This window comes from Sus scrofa, chromosome 5 (assembly GCF_054392235.1).
Source record: "Sus scrofa isolate SSC_HxYL_T2T_F1_AM1 chromosome 5, Sscrofa_HxYL_maternal_Yorkshire_Landrace_v2.0, whole genome shotgun sequence".
Taxonomy (NCBI): domain Eukaryota; kingdom Metazoa; phylum Chordata; class Mammalia; order Artiodactyla; family Suidae; genus Sus; species Sus scrofa.
In genome coordinates this window covers 89138167-89150393 of record NC_139387.1, presented here as the reverse complement: position 1 = coordinate 89150393, position 12227 = coordinate 89138167, and the positions used below count along the sequence as shown (strand labels likewise).

The 12227-nt window shown below is 37.5% G+C and overlaps 2 protein-coding genes across 4 annotated transcripts in view; one reads left to right on the top strand and one right to left on the bottom strand.

Annotated features, from left to right (window-relative positions):
- LOC110260784 (uncharacterized) overlaps positions 1 to 12227 on the top strand; it is a 566816-nt gene that overhangs the window by 117921 nt on the left and 436668 nt on the right. The window lies entirely within an intron of this gene.
- IGF1 (insulin like growth factor 1) overlaps positions 1 to 12227 on the bottom strand; it is a 132818-nt gene that overhangs the window by 8084 nt on the left and 112507 nt on the right. The window lies entirely within an intron of this gene.

The window sequence follows — 12227 nt, the reverse complement described above, 5'->3', positions numbered from 1 at the left end:
ATTATGTGACACCTTGGTGTAAAGGTTTTATAATACAGCCTCTGAATTTCTGATACTCCTTCCTTTTAAAGGCTGGAGGTCTGTGTCTCTTCCCTTTGAATCCTCGTGGATTATGATTGATTGGCCAATAGAATATGGCAGAAGTATTGTTGTCCTAGTTTCGTAAAATATGACTTTGGAAATTGGGAATGGATGTGGCACCTTTAACACCAGTGGAATTTTGCTTGACCTGTAGTTTGTGCAGGGGTGCTTTTAGCAAGTGTGATGCAAATATGTTGACTTGCAAAATTCCTTTTGCTTTCTGATTTTGGGTTATCAAGTCATGTGACTGCTAATTCTTCTGGTATGGATTTCTTTTCCAGCCCTGTGAACCTATTCTAAGAAATAAAGCCCTGAGATGAGAGTTTAAAGACACGAGTTGTTGCTCTGCCACCTTCTATGAGAACAGTCAAGTCATTTGACATTTCTGAGTCTATGGAAGGATTAAGATGCCTAGAAGCCCTGAGCATTTTTGTTCTTTTGGTATCTCTGATTAGTCTATCTATTGGGTAACCATTGTGTAGATCTCAAATGCCTCACTCACAAAATGAATAAGTAGATGGGTTGATTTGTTAAATTTCTTTCAGATGTAAACTTTTTTTTTTTTTTAACGGTTGCACCTGCGGCACACAGACGTTCCCAGGTTAGGGGTCCAATTGGAGCTACAGCTGCCAGCCTATGCCACAGCCATGGCAACACCAGATCTGAGTCACATCTGTGACCTACACTGCAGCTCAGCAATGCCAGATCTTTTACCCACTGAGTGAGGCCAGGGATTGAACCCACATTCTCATTCATACTACATTAGGTTCTTAACCCTCAGCCACAATGGGAACTCCTCATTTTTCTTATAATCCCTCTAGAAGTCTTACAAGTGAATTCAAAGACTCAGAAATTAGTCAATATTTTAAAAGGTCTTCTAGGCCACACGATAGTTTAATGGTTAAACTCTCTATTTTCCATTAGAATAGTCAGCATTTATATTAAAACTGCATGCCCGACACCTACTACGGACACTCCTCCAGGACACTATGTCAGGTTCTTAACCTGATGAGCCACAGTGGGAACTCCAAATTTAAACTTTTGATTCTGAAACTGCTTGTATTCCCTTTCTTTTGTTTGCTGTGTTCTTTTTTTGCCTGTTGCTGTAGCTTTACTGATGTATAATTGACAAATCACAAATTGCACAAATTTCATTAGTGCATAGTAATCATATCCCTAATCCCTACAAATTTCCTTGTTGTCTTTGGTAAGATTTCCTTCCCTTTCATCCTTACTCCCCCCAGTTGCCAGGCAATTATTGAGCTAGCTGCTTTCTGTTACTATAGATGAGTTTGCGTTTTCCATAATTTTACATAAATGCAATCATAGGGTATGGATTCTTATTTTTCTGGCTTCTTTCACTGAACATAATTATTTTGAGATACAGTCATGTGTTTGTATGTATCAGTTGTTTATTTCTTTTAGTTGCTCCTGCAGTATCATGTAGATATACCACAATCTGTTTATTCATTCACCTGTTGATGGACACTTGGCTTGTTTCTAGTTTGGGGCTATTATGAATAAATATGCTATGAACATTCATCTATGAATCCTTGTATGGACATATGATTTCATTTTTCTTGAGTAAGTGCCTAGGAGTAGAATGGCTGAATCATATGGTAATTACATGTTTAATGTTTCAAGGAACTGTTTTTCAAAGTGGTTGCACCATTTTACGTTCCCTCCAGTAGTCTATGAGAGTTCCCTTTCCTCCCTATCCTCACCAGCATTTTGTATGATCGTTCTTTTAAACACACACACACACACACACATATATTCATTCATATATATCTATATGCATTCTTAATAACAGTTTTTTATTTATTATATAATTTGTGAATATTTTTCTCACTCTGTGGCTTATATTTTCATTCCTTGATATTTAGCATGTTCTTAAAGAGAAAGAGAGTTTTAACCCATGAGTTATTAAAATAAACTCTTTTAAGCTTAGAGCATGTAGGTGAATCTGGGAAGAATAAGTATTTTCGCACAAGTTAGTGGTTTGGCATTGAATGCTTTTTTATATGATTTTCTTTAGTTAGCACTTCTTGAGTTACTTTTCTGTATAAAGCATTGTAGTATCAATAAGCATGGTGGTAAGTAATGTTTAAACTTGAATTCTGGGCCCAAAGCAAACTTTAAAAAAAGTCTCCAGTTTAAAGAAAACACTTACTCTCATGATTCTTACTGTTATCATGTCTGGTCTGCAGGCAGTCTAAGCTAAAACACCCATGCATACTATCTATATATCTATACCTATGTCCTCATCTACATCTAAATCTACTTATATTTCCATATATGTATGTATGACTTACAAAAAACAATCCAACTTGGGTTCACATTCAGCTTACATCTTTGGTCAGACATAACCATTGCAGAGACAGTTGTAAACTTAGAGGTAAGCTAAATGATAATATAAAAATACATGTCACTTTTCTCCACAGTAAAAATATGGATCTTTCTTCAGGACTTTATCCAGACAATTATTTATAAAGTAAGATAGATTATAAGCAGCGAGGTCATGCTGACAGCATGTGGAATAACAGTTTACAATGGTGGGAGGAGAGAGAGATAAAATACAGATCCAAAAACTACAATGCACAGAAGTCTGGATTTATTTTGTATAGCTACAGAAAGCATAAAAGAATGAATTCTCCAGAGGACCCTGAGTCATCAAAAGTTTATAATAATTTATTTCAGAAACAGTTGAAATAAAATATAAGTTCTCCAAGGGAATAAAGTTTTAAGGAACATATAATTAAATCCTTGATAATATAAAAGAATCTGTACTATGATATAATTTGAGACTATAAAAAGTATAAGACTTATAAAAGAATGGAGCCAGAGATCTGAGTGGAGTTAAGGTAGAGAGTTTATCTTGAAAGTGCTTTTGCTCTAAAGTACAGAATAGAAAGATACGATTAATTTTAGGTGAGAAAGGAATAGCTATTGAATGAATTTCAAGTGGACATTGAATGGATGGTGACAATAACTGAAAAGGGTTAGTCTCAAGCAACCAATATTTTTTTTTTTTGTCTTTTTGCCATTTCTTGGGCCGCTCCTGCAGCACATGGAGGTTCCCAGGCTAGGGGTCGAATCGGAGCTGTAGCCACTGGCCTACACCAGAGCCACAGCAACTCGGGATCTGAGCCTCCTCTGTGACCTACACCACAGCTCACAGCAATGCCGGATCCTTAACCCACTGAGCAAGGCCAGGGATCGAACCCACAACCTCATGGTTCCTAGTCGGATTCGTTAACCACTGAGCCACAGTGGGAACTCCCAAGCAACCAATTATTAAGCTTCATAATATTAAACTTTTTATCTAACATTTGAAAAATTTAATCTAGAAATTTAAGAACAGGACTTCCTTCATTGTTTATTTCTTCTTTTAGGACTCATTAGTCCATGCTTAAGAGCATGGACTTTAGAAACAGCTCAGTTTGGTTGGAGTCCTAGCATTTTGACTGGGCTGGCTTCCATAAACCCCAGGGTTCTCATCTGTAAACTGAAGCCAGCAATCCCCACCTCATGGGGCTGCGGTGAAGATGACATGAAATGCAGTCAAAGGTTTTAGTCCAGTGGCTGGTCCAAGTTTTCAGTAAATATTACAATTATCATTATTGTTTCTTCTAGGCAGAAATCTGAAAGTGAAGAAGCACTGGAAAATTCAAGCAAAGAATACCACTTGTTGGTATCCTATGATTTGAGATTGATGATTGAAATTGGGTTGTATTTTCATCTGTTATTGTTTCTCTGACTTTAATAATAAAACTTGAGGAAGCCCCTAGAAATAACTGACCACTTTTGGAGGGTGTCTCTTGGCGCTTTGTGTGCTCCATCTGGGCTGCAGCCGTTATTCTACCTCCTTGACAGACGAGGAGGTCACCAAGGTTAAGTGTTCTTCACAACGACACCCAGATTGAGGCAGAGTTAAAGTATGCCCCAGGTCACATAACTCATTCTCTGTTCAAGAATCTTCCCTAATCCCTGGTGCCATTTGGGAATGGTTTCAAAGGCATTCCAACCACAGAATCATGCCAGTGCACTGGTTATCAATTATATTGTTGATCCTTTAGCAAATCCTCAAACTGATTTTTCTGCCCTCCTGGGACACAAATCACAAAGCTGACCTTAACCGCTTTGGCATCTCCCCTCCACTCCCCAGGCACACAAAAGAGCAGTGCAGGGCTGGTGATTTATTGTTTTCCCACGCAGGTCATGCCTGAGCCCAGACAGATAGAGAATATCTGTCTTTAATGAGAGAAATGTACCATTACTTGGTCATAAATTCAACTTAATGGTAATTTTAGTAGGGCAGTTTGCCTAGGGTTTGTAGAAACACAAATCAAAAATCCCAAATTCCAGGCATATCCTCCTAGAAACTCTTTTGGCAACTCCATTCCCTTTGCTTTTTAAGGAAATCAGTTTCCCTAGTTATAGTCCCTAGTTGCTTGGGGTAGATTTGCACAAGGTCTAGAATCACTGTGGCAGCAGAGAGTAGAGTGGGTGGCATGCTGCTCAAATTATTTTTGCCAAGCATTAAGCCTTGACCTCAGTCGTCAAGGAGGCACAAGTGAACGGACACACAGACTCGGTATACAGTCCAGAAAAGTAGTTTTCAGTAAGAATATCCAGACAATTCTGTCTAAGGAAAGGTTTTATTTTTTTCAAATCCTTGACCAATTCTAAACCAACTAATACTGGTTGTTCCCACTCTCAGATCTCAGAATAAGTTTTTAATCCCTGCAGAGTTGACTAGTTTGGGTTGCTGGGTTAGAAGGGTATGCAGAGTATATTTAGGCACAATGCTACCAGACACTTGGTCAGACTCTTGGAAGTAGACTTGAATATATCCTCTTGTCTTGTGTCATATACTGTGCTCACTTTCATCATAGCAAGTAGCATCTCCTTTTAGGCTTAATTATTTATATGTGTTGCCTTCTACTAAACTGTGTGCTCTCAGGTGTAGTATGGTCATACCTAAGTGTGTTTCTCTATTCTCTAGCCCAGTGCCTAACATGTGACAGAAGCATGGTTAACATTTGTTGAATGAACAGAAGTATGAATGAATGGAGTTCATGCCTTTCTGATAAGGTCTGTTTTTTAAGTAAGGAGGCCTGGTAATGCCCCCCCCCCTCCTTTTTCTATTTTCAGGATAATATACATGACTAGGTAAGACAGTGCTGTGCAAAACTGGAAAGAAAACAGAAGTGAAGATAACTGCCTCTCTTGATAGGGCAACTGGAGTCTGTTAAAAATATTACTTAATTCAGAGTTCCTGTTGTGGTGCAGCAGAAACAAATCAGACTAGGAACCGTGAGGTTGAGGGTTCGATCCCTGGCCTCACTCAGTGGGTTAAGGATCCAGCATTAATGTGAGCTGTGGTGTAGGTTGCAGACATGGCTCGGATCCTGTGTTGCTGTGGCTGTGGTGTAGGCCCGCAGCTGTAGCTCCTGTTTGACCCCTAGCTTGGGAACTTCCATATGCTTGCAGGTGTGGCCCTAAAAAGAAAAAAAGAAAAAAAAATTTTACTTCATTCATTTGACCAAATATGTATAGGTTCCCAACAGGGCCAAAGTATTAGTGCTGAATACTAAAGAACATTCAAGATGACTAGAAATCAAAGAGCTTACCATTTACTTCTGAGATCCAATGTATAATCTTATCCTAAATTATTTTTTCCTAATAGCATAGGTCTATCTAGAGAAAGGACATGAAATTTTAGTTCTCCTCTGATTTGGTTTTGTAGGTGGGTTTTGTAGAGTGGAATTTAACTGGCACTTTATTTATATTGTCCTTCACACATCTAGCATATGAGAAGGTCAAGTTTATTTATTTATTTTGGCTGCATTTGTGGCATGTGGAAGTTCCCAGGCCAGGGTTCAAGTAGTGACCTGGGCCACAGCAGTGACAACTCCAGGTCCTTAACTACTTGACCACCAGGGAACTCCAGGAAGATCAGGTTTAGAGCAGGAAGAGTGTCCTGGAGCACCCAGGGGATGGTATGTTTGGATCCTTATAATCCTATAGCAAAAGTGATGGAGAACTATCACATGGTTCACCTTCAACTTACACAATATCATATGGCAATTTTATTTCAATAAAGGGGAAAAAAAGAACGTAGCAACAATAACAACAAAAAGGCAGTGGCTTCCAAGCTTGAGCAGGTATGAGACTCACCAGGAGGCCTTATTAAGGCACAGATTTCTGGGCCCCACCTCCAGAGTTCCTGTGTCAGTAGGTTTGGGTTAGGATTTTGGAAGTTGTATTTCTAACAAGTTCCCAAACAACGCAGATGCTGCTGGTCCAGGACAGCTGATCTAAGGTATGCCCTGATACTTTTTTTCTACCAAACCTTATTCTCCTATTCTCTTATGTAACCCCACAGAGTGATTCTATTTCTATCATTTTGTCAGGGTAGACTTGAACTGGGGTTAAAAAAAAATTGTTTAAATTATTTTGTAGCCGTTTGTTAGTGACTAGGCAGATTTTTCATGTTGGATATCTCCCTTTTGCTATTTAACCCATGTAATTATGGGCTGCATCTCCTACCATTAGTCAGGAATAAAAATAATATGAAAGAAAGCAACACATAAACCTTTTGTTAACAGAGGAATGAACACATGTATTTTACTCATGCCACTGGCCTTGTGTGAACAACTATGTGAAATGATGAATTTAACATTAGCCTGTGGATTCTTGCTTCTTTCCCTTACCTGCTCTGACTAGGAAAATAATTGCAGGTTCATTCTAAATGGGGTTATATCAGTCGGGTCTTTCTGACTTCTAGATAGCTCCTGTAGTCCAGCCAAACTATCTGGCTTTCTGATTAGACAGTTTTTACAAAGAGAAAAAGATATTTTCCTACGACTCATTTAAACCGTTTTCTCCTCTCCTGATGAGAGGCTTATCTAAGAGCCCAAACTTCATTCAGGATTCTTTCCCAGTCTTTGTCATTACCCGTTCTTCCTTGACCCCACCCGCCCTTCAGACAGCCAGGGATTTAAAAATATGTTGGAAGATTTTGATGGTGTCTGCAGAGTAGAATTACATTCTTCTGTGTAACATTCGGACACCAAGCAGAAAGATAGCACAGTCTGTCTAGTTCTTTGCAATTAGTTTCATGATAATTTTTAATTGTGGCACAACTTAATCACTGGCTGTACACAGAATATGCCACATAGTTAAAATAATAATGGGAATTTGGATAAGATAATGCTTTGAATTCATATAATGTTTCTTTTCCAACAGGCTCCACTTTAAAAGGAGAAAGAGCAAAGAAGGACAGCCAGTCAATGCCAGCTTTGGTCATTTTCTGCCCCTTGTCTGGGCTTGCCACGATTATATATATACAGATTTCTTTCAGGTCATCTTCCACCTGCCCAAGGAAGCTTTTTATCCAGTACTCAAAGATTCTGAAGATAGTGTGAAATGATAGATACTTTGTTTGCCAGCTGATACTTAATAGAGACTATATAGCTTAATAGAGACTATATAGCTAGTGACCTAGGCAAGTCTGTGTGGGTGCCTTAGTTCTAAATCGTTTGTTTACATAACTGACGGCCACTTGCTCCATTAGCAGTTCTTTACCTTCGGGAGAGTGCCATCTGATCAGAAATCTCTCTTAGAACTGCCATGCAATTTGTATGGTTTATTGAACATTCATTCATTTATTCACTCATAGTATACCTACTGTGTGCCAAGTGCTCTTCTAAACTCTCACAGTAAACAGCAAAGTTCCTATCCTAATGGCCCTGACATTCTAGATTTAGGGAAACTGACAATAAACAAACAACAAAATAAGTTGGAGATGTCTATGTAAAAGTCCTTACTGTACACGTGTAATATTTATTGCCTAAGTTGGATCTTGGGCAAATGGGGAGATGAGGTGATGTAGAGTGAGTCTACATCATTGCCCTACGCTAAAAGAGATTTTTTAATGTTATTTTTTATGGTGTGCATAATGAATAGTAAAATGTAATACAGGGTGTGGCTTTAATATAGTTTTGTGGGGTTTTTTTTGGCTAATTTGTTTGCTTAATAGCAAATAGACCAAAATTTAGATGTTCAAAAAAGTTTTATCTTTCAAAGGAGCCATGTGGGAAGGGTAGCCTATTTGGACCAACAGTGCTACCATTGCTGAGAATTTTCTTAGAGTGATCTAGGCTCCCTTTTAGATTTGCTTTTGCTGCACAAGAAAGTCATCCCTTTTCATAAAATTATATCTCATTTTAAATTAAAAAATAATGTTATGACAAAGTTAGCTTGAGAATTCATTTGCTGTTGGACTTACAACAATTAAAAAAAAAAAAAAAACTAAATATTTCACCAGAGGGAGATGACTTGACACCGTTGATGATTTTAAAGTGACTTTGTCATTTGCTTTGGCAATTCTCAGAACTGTGTCTGGATATGTTTGGAACAATAGGTGATGATTAGAATAGGTACACAACCTCTCATGTGATAACTTTGAAGGAAATAGTATTTATTTAGATTTGAAATTTTAGTTTTATTCATTCATTCATGAAAAACAAGATTATCTGCCATGTTCCAGATAGTTTTCTAGGGAGTAAAAAGGCAATTATAAACAATAAAAAGAATAAGACAATGCCAGCTTTTAGGACCTCATCTTTGGTCTGAAGGATTAGTATATTTTAGCCATCAAAAATCCCATTTATGTAAATGGATCAATTAATTTATCGAAACAAAGCAAAACATTCAAATGAAGGAATAAAATGGAACTTTGCCTTTGCCTTCCTCATCTGCCTTCTTCTTCCTATCATATTTCCAGAAACCTACTTCTCCATCTCTGATTTTTAAGTCTAAAGTGATCTGTTCCTATATGCTATAAAATTTCTCTCAGACAATGAGCACCCTTTTGTTTTTCTTTCTCCCCCATTTTATTACTAGGAGGTGCTAACAAATCTCTGGGATAAGATTCTAATATGTAAATTAATTCATAAGAAGGTGTAAATGATTTGATGATGATTTACTACAGCCTCAATTTTTGTTTTAAAAACAGAACAAGATAGATCAAGGAAATACATCTGTAATAATGGAAATTAAAGCATTTTCAAGTAGTAAAGTGATAGATTTCTTGGCTAAAAGCCTTCTCCATCTTTCTGAAATCACAGCTATACAGCTGACTTATATTGCCAGTCATAATCTCTAGGAACAAGAAACTTTGTTTCCCTTATGCTACTATTTCTTTTTTTTTTTTTAAGAGATATTCTACAGCCCTCCTGCACCACATAACATATTAGCAAGAGATCTTAATAGTTTTGCTAGAATAATGGGCCAAATTTTCCTTGGCCTTTGTTTAGCTGGAAGGTGTCTACCACTGAACTCGGGCTCTCCACCACCATAGCTCCTTCAGCCTGGTGCAACATATTATTACAATCAGCTTCACTTGTTCCCAGTTCTTTCAGCATCTGTAGTGGCAGCTGGCACATCTCCCACTTCATCAGGAAGTGCATTCAAGGGTATCCGGCTAGAAAGTTCCCCCAGCAAGCATTTCTTCATATTGCAAAATGAAGAAGCAAGGTTTCAGTTGGAGGTATTCATATCTGAGGTCAAGTAAGGTAGAGTAAAGTTGGGGAGATCTTCCATCAACAAAATGTCTTCATTATGTGTGAGACTAGTAAAAAAAAAAATCCACTCTTTTTTTCCCCCAGTAGACTGGCATTCCTTTGACCCTGGTTTTAATCAGAAAAGGGATGAGTGGAATTATGCGATTGGCACTGCCCTTGTTTGTTTTCTAAATTCTCAAAAAGAATTGCTCTCATACCATGGGTTTCCCTCCAGATCTACAATTCTGATTTCCATGTTCAGTTTTGCATGGCGTTTTCTGTGTTTTGCCTTTGGACACCCATATTTCTCTTTCCAGCAGTTAATAGGAAAATTCCATTGTGCCAGTTGTGCATTTGCTCTTTTTTTCCTGTGAAAACAACCTCTATTGTCTTCCCCTTGCTTTTACCTCTAGTGTCCTGCACTAATACGTAATTGCATGTCAGAGAGGGTGGTGATGATGATCAGCATATGTCAGAAATGTTTGAAAACTGTTCGGGTTAATTAGAAAAAGCAATGGTTTAAGAGGTTTAGCTCATGTGAAAATAACTTGCCTAGAGAACTAACTCCTCTTCAACATTTTCTCTCTGGGGAAGAGCTTTGGGACAACATCTCTCAAGATCATTCATTTATATCTTTTAATATATTAGTATGTCCAATGTCTGGTAATGAGCGTTAGAGCCAAAAGGCTTTGGTAGATATTGAAATAGATGTGTCTCTTGAAGAGAAATTAATTGACGTCTGATATGTTCAAGGAAGCTAACAGTTATTGAGTGCTTACTTTGTGCCAGGCAATATGCTGAGAATTTTTGCATATATTATGTCATAAAATCTCAATTTTTCTGTTTATTATTGCCATCCTTTGGTATCTGTGGGGGACTGCTTGGAGGACCTCCACCTTCCCTAGTGATACCAAAATCTGTAGATGCTCAAGTCCCTTGTATAAAATGACATAGTATTTACATATAACCTTTGCACATCCTCCTATGTACTTTAAATCATCTCTAGATTACTTATACCTAATACAATGTGATACTAGTAAATAATTGTAAATTCAATTTAAATGCTACATAAATAGTTGCCTATCTGCGGCAAATTCAAATTTTGCTTTTTGGAACTTTCCGGATTTTTTTTTTTTCAGGGATAATATTTTGGTTTAATCCATGGATATGGAACCTACAGATATGGAGGGTGACCATGATTAGAATATAGGTTTTATTTAGTTTTAATGAAATCTTGTTTTTATTCATTTGATCTGAAATGTTACCTATGTAGTTTTGTGTTTGAGGGAAAGTATATTTAGTGCTCTAAAAGAACAACAGTGGCAGTAAATGATTTGGGATTAAACTTGTTTATGATGTATGCAAATAAGTACAAAGTACATTAATACATTAAATTAGTTAACACAACCAGAATGAAGTAAGTTCAAAGGGCAGTTTCATGAATTTGGTACTATGGTAGCCAGTGGGACTATTCTTCAATACTTCCAGGCAATGATTTTGTGCCATAAAACATATGAGCAAGCAGTCCTCTTAGTTAGACTGTATTTCCCCACATCTTTAAAATTATGTGTGGCCAGATAACCTGCTTTGGCCAATGAAATGTGAGCAGAATTGATGAGTACCACTTTCAGGTAAAAGCCTGTAAGGCCAGTACTGCCAGCCTGAGTCCTAAGCAAGGAAAATGTGAAGTCACATTCATTACTAACTTAATATAGCATGAGTCAGAACTAAAATTGACTTGCTATAAGACATTGAGATTTGGGGATTGTTTGGTACTGTAGCACAACCTAGATTATTCTAACTAATGTAGGCACCATTCATCCAGAAATTAGAAACCCCAAATGTCCTTCCTAAATGTATCTTCTTTCATTATCTCCATAGTTTTAACCAGAGGTTTGAATTGACTCTTGTGATGATCAGATAGTGTAGAGGTTGGGAGGTCTGTGCAGTTAGGCTGCTTCTGTTTAAATACTGGCCAAGCTGCTTTCTACCTGTAAAGATTTGAATGAGTTACTTAATCTTTCTGAGTGTCAACTTCTTCCTTTGGAAAATGAGGGTAATTGTAATAACGTACCTTAAAGGACTATTGTGAGGTGAAATAAAATAATGTAGAAAAAATACTTAGCAAAGAGGATAATAATGGTAAGGTCCTGTTGGGGGGAATGGAGAGTTACTAATCAGCAGGCATGAAGCTTCAGCCAAGCAAGGTGAATGTGCTTTAGGATCTGCTGTACAGCATTGCACCTAATAACATATTGTACACTTAAACATTTGTTAAGAGGGTAGGCCTCACATTAAGTGTTCCTTCTACAATAATAATTAAACAACACACCTTAGGGATCATCCTATTATTATCCAGTGTATTTGGGACTTCCAACTTTGTGGAACCTATCTTTTTCAGTCTAATTGTTCTGATAACTGATCATTAAAGTTCCTTCCAGCTCTAAAACTCTACCCTGCTTTCTGGTCCCTACATTTCCTCAGGGTAGTTTTAATTGTGGTTTGAATTTTGTGGTTATTTTGGGACTGATGTTAGCAGAGTTTCTCTGGCTTAGGAAGAAATCTATACACCAA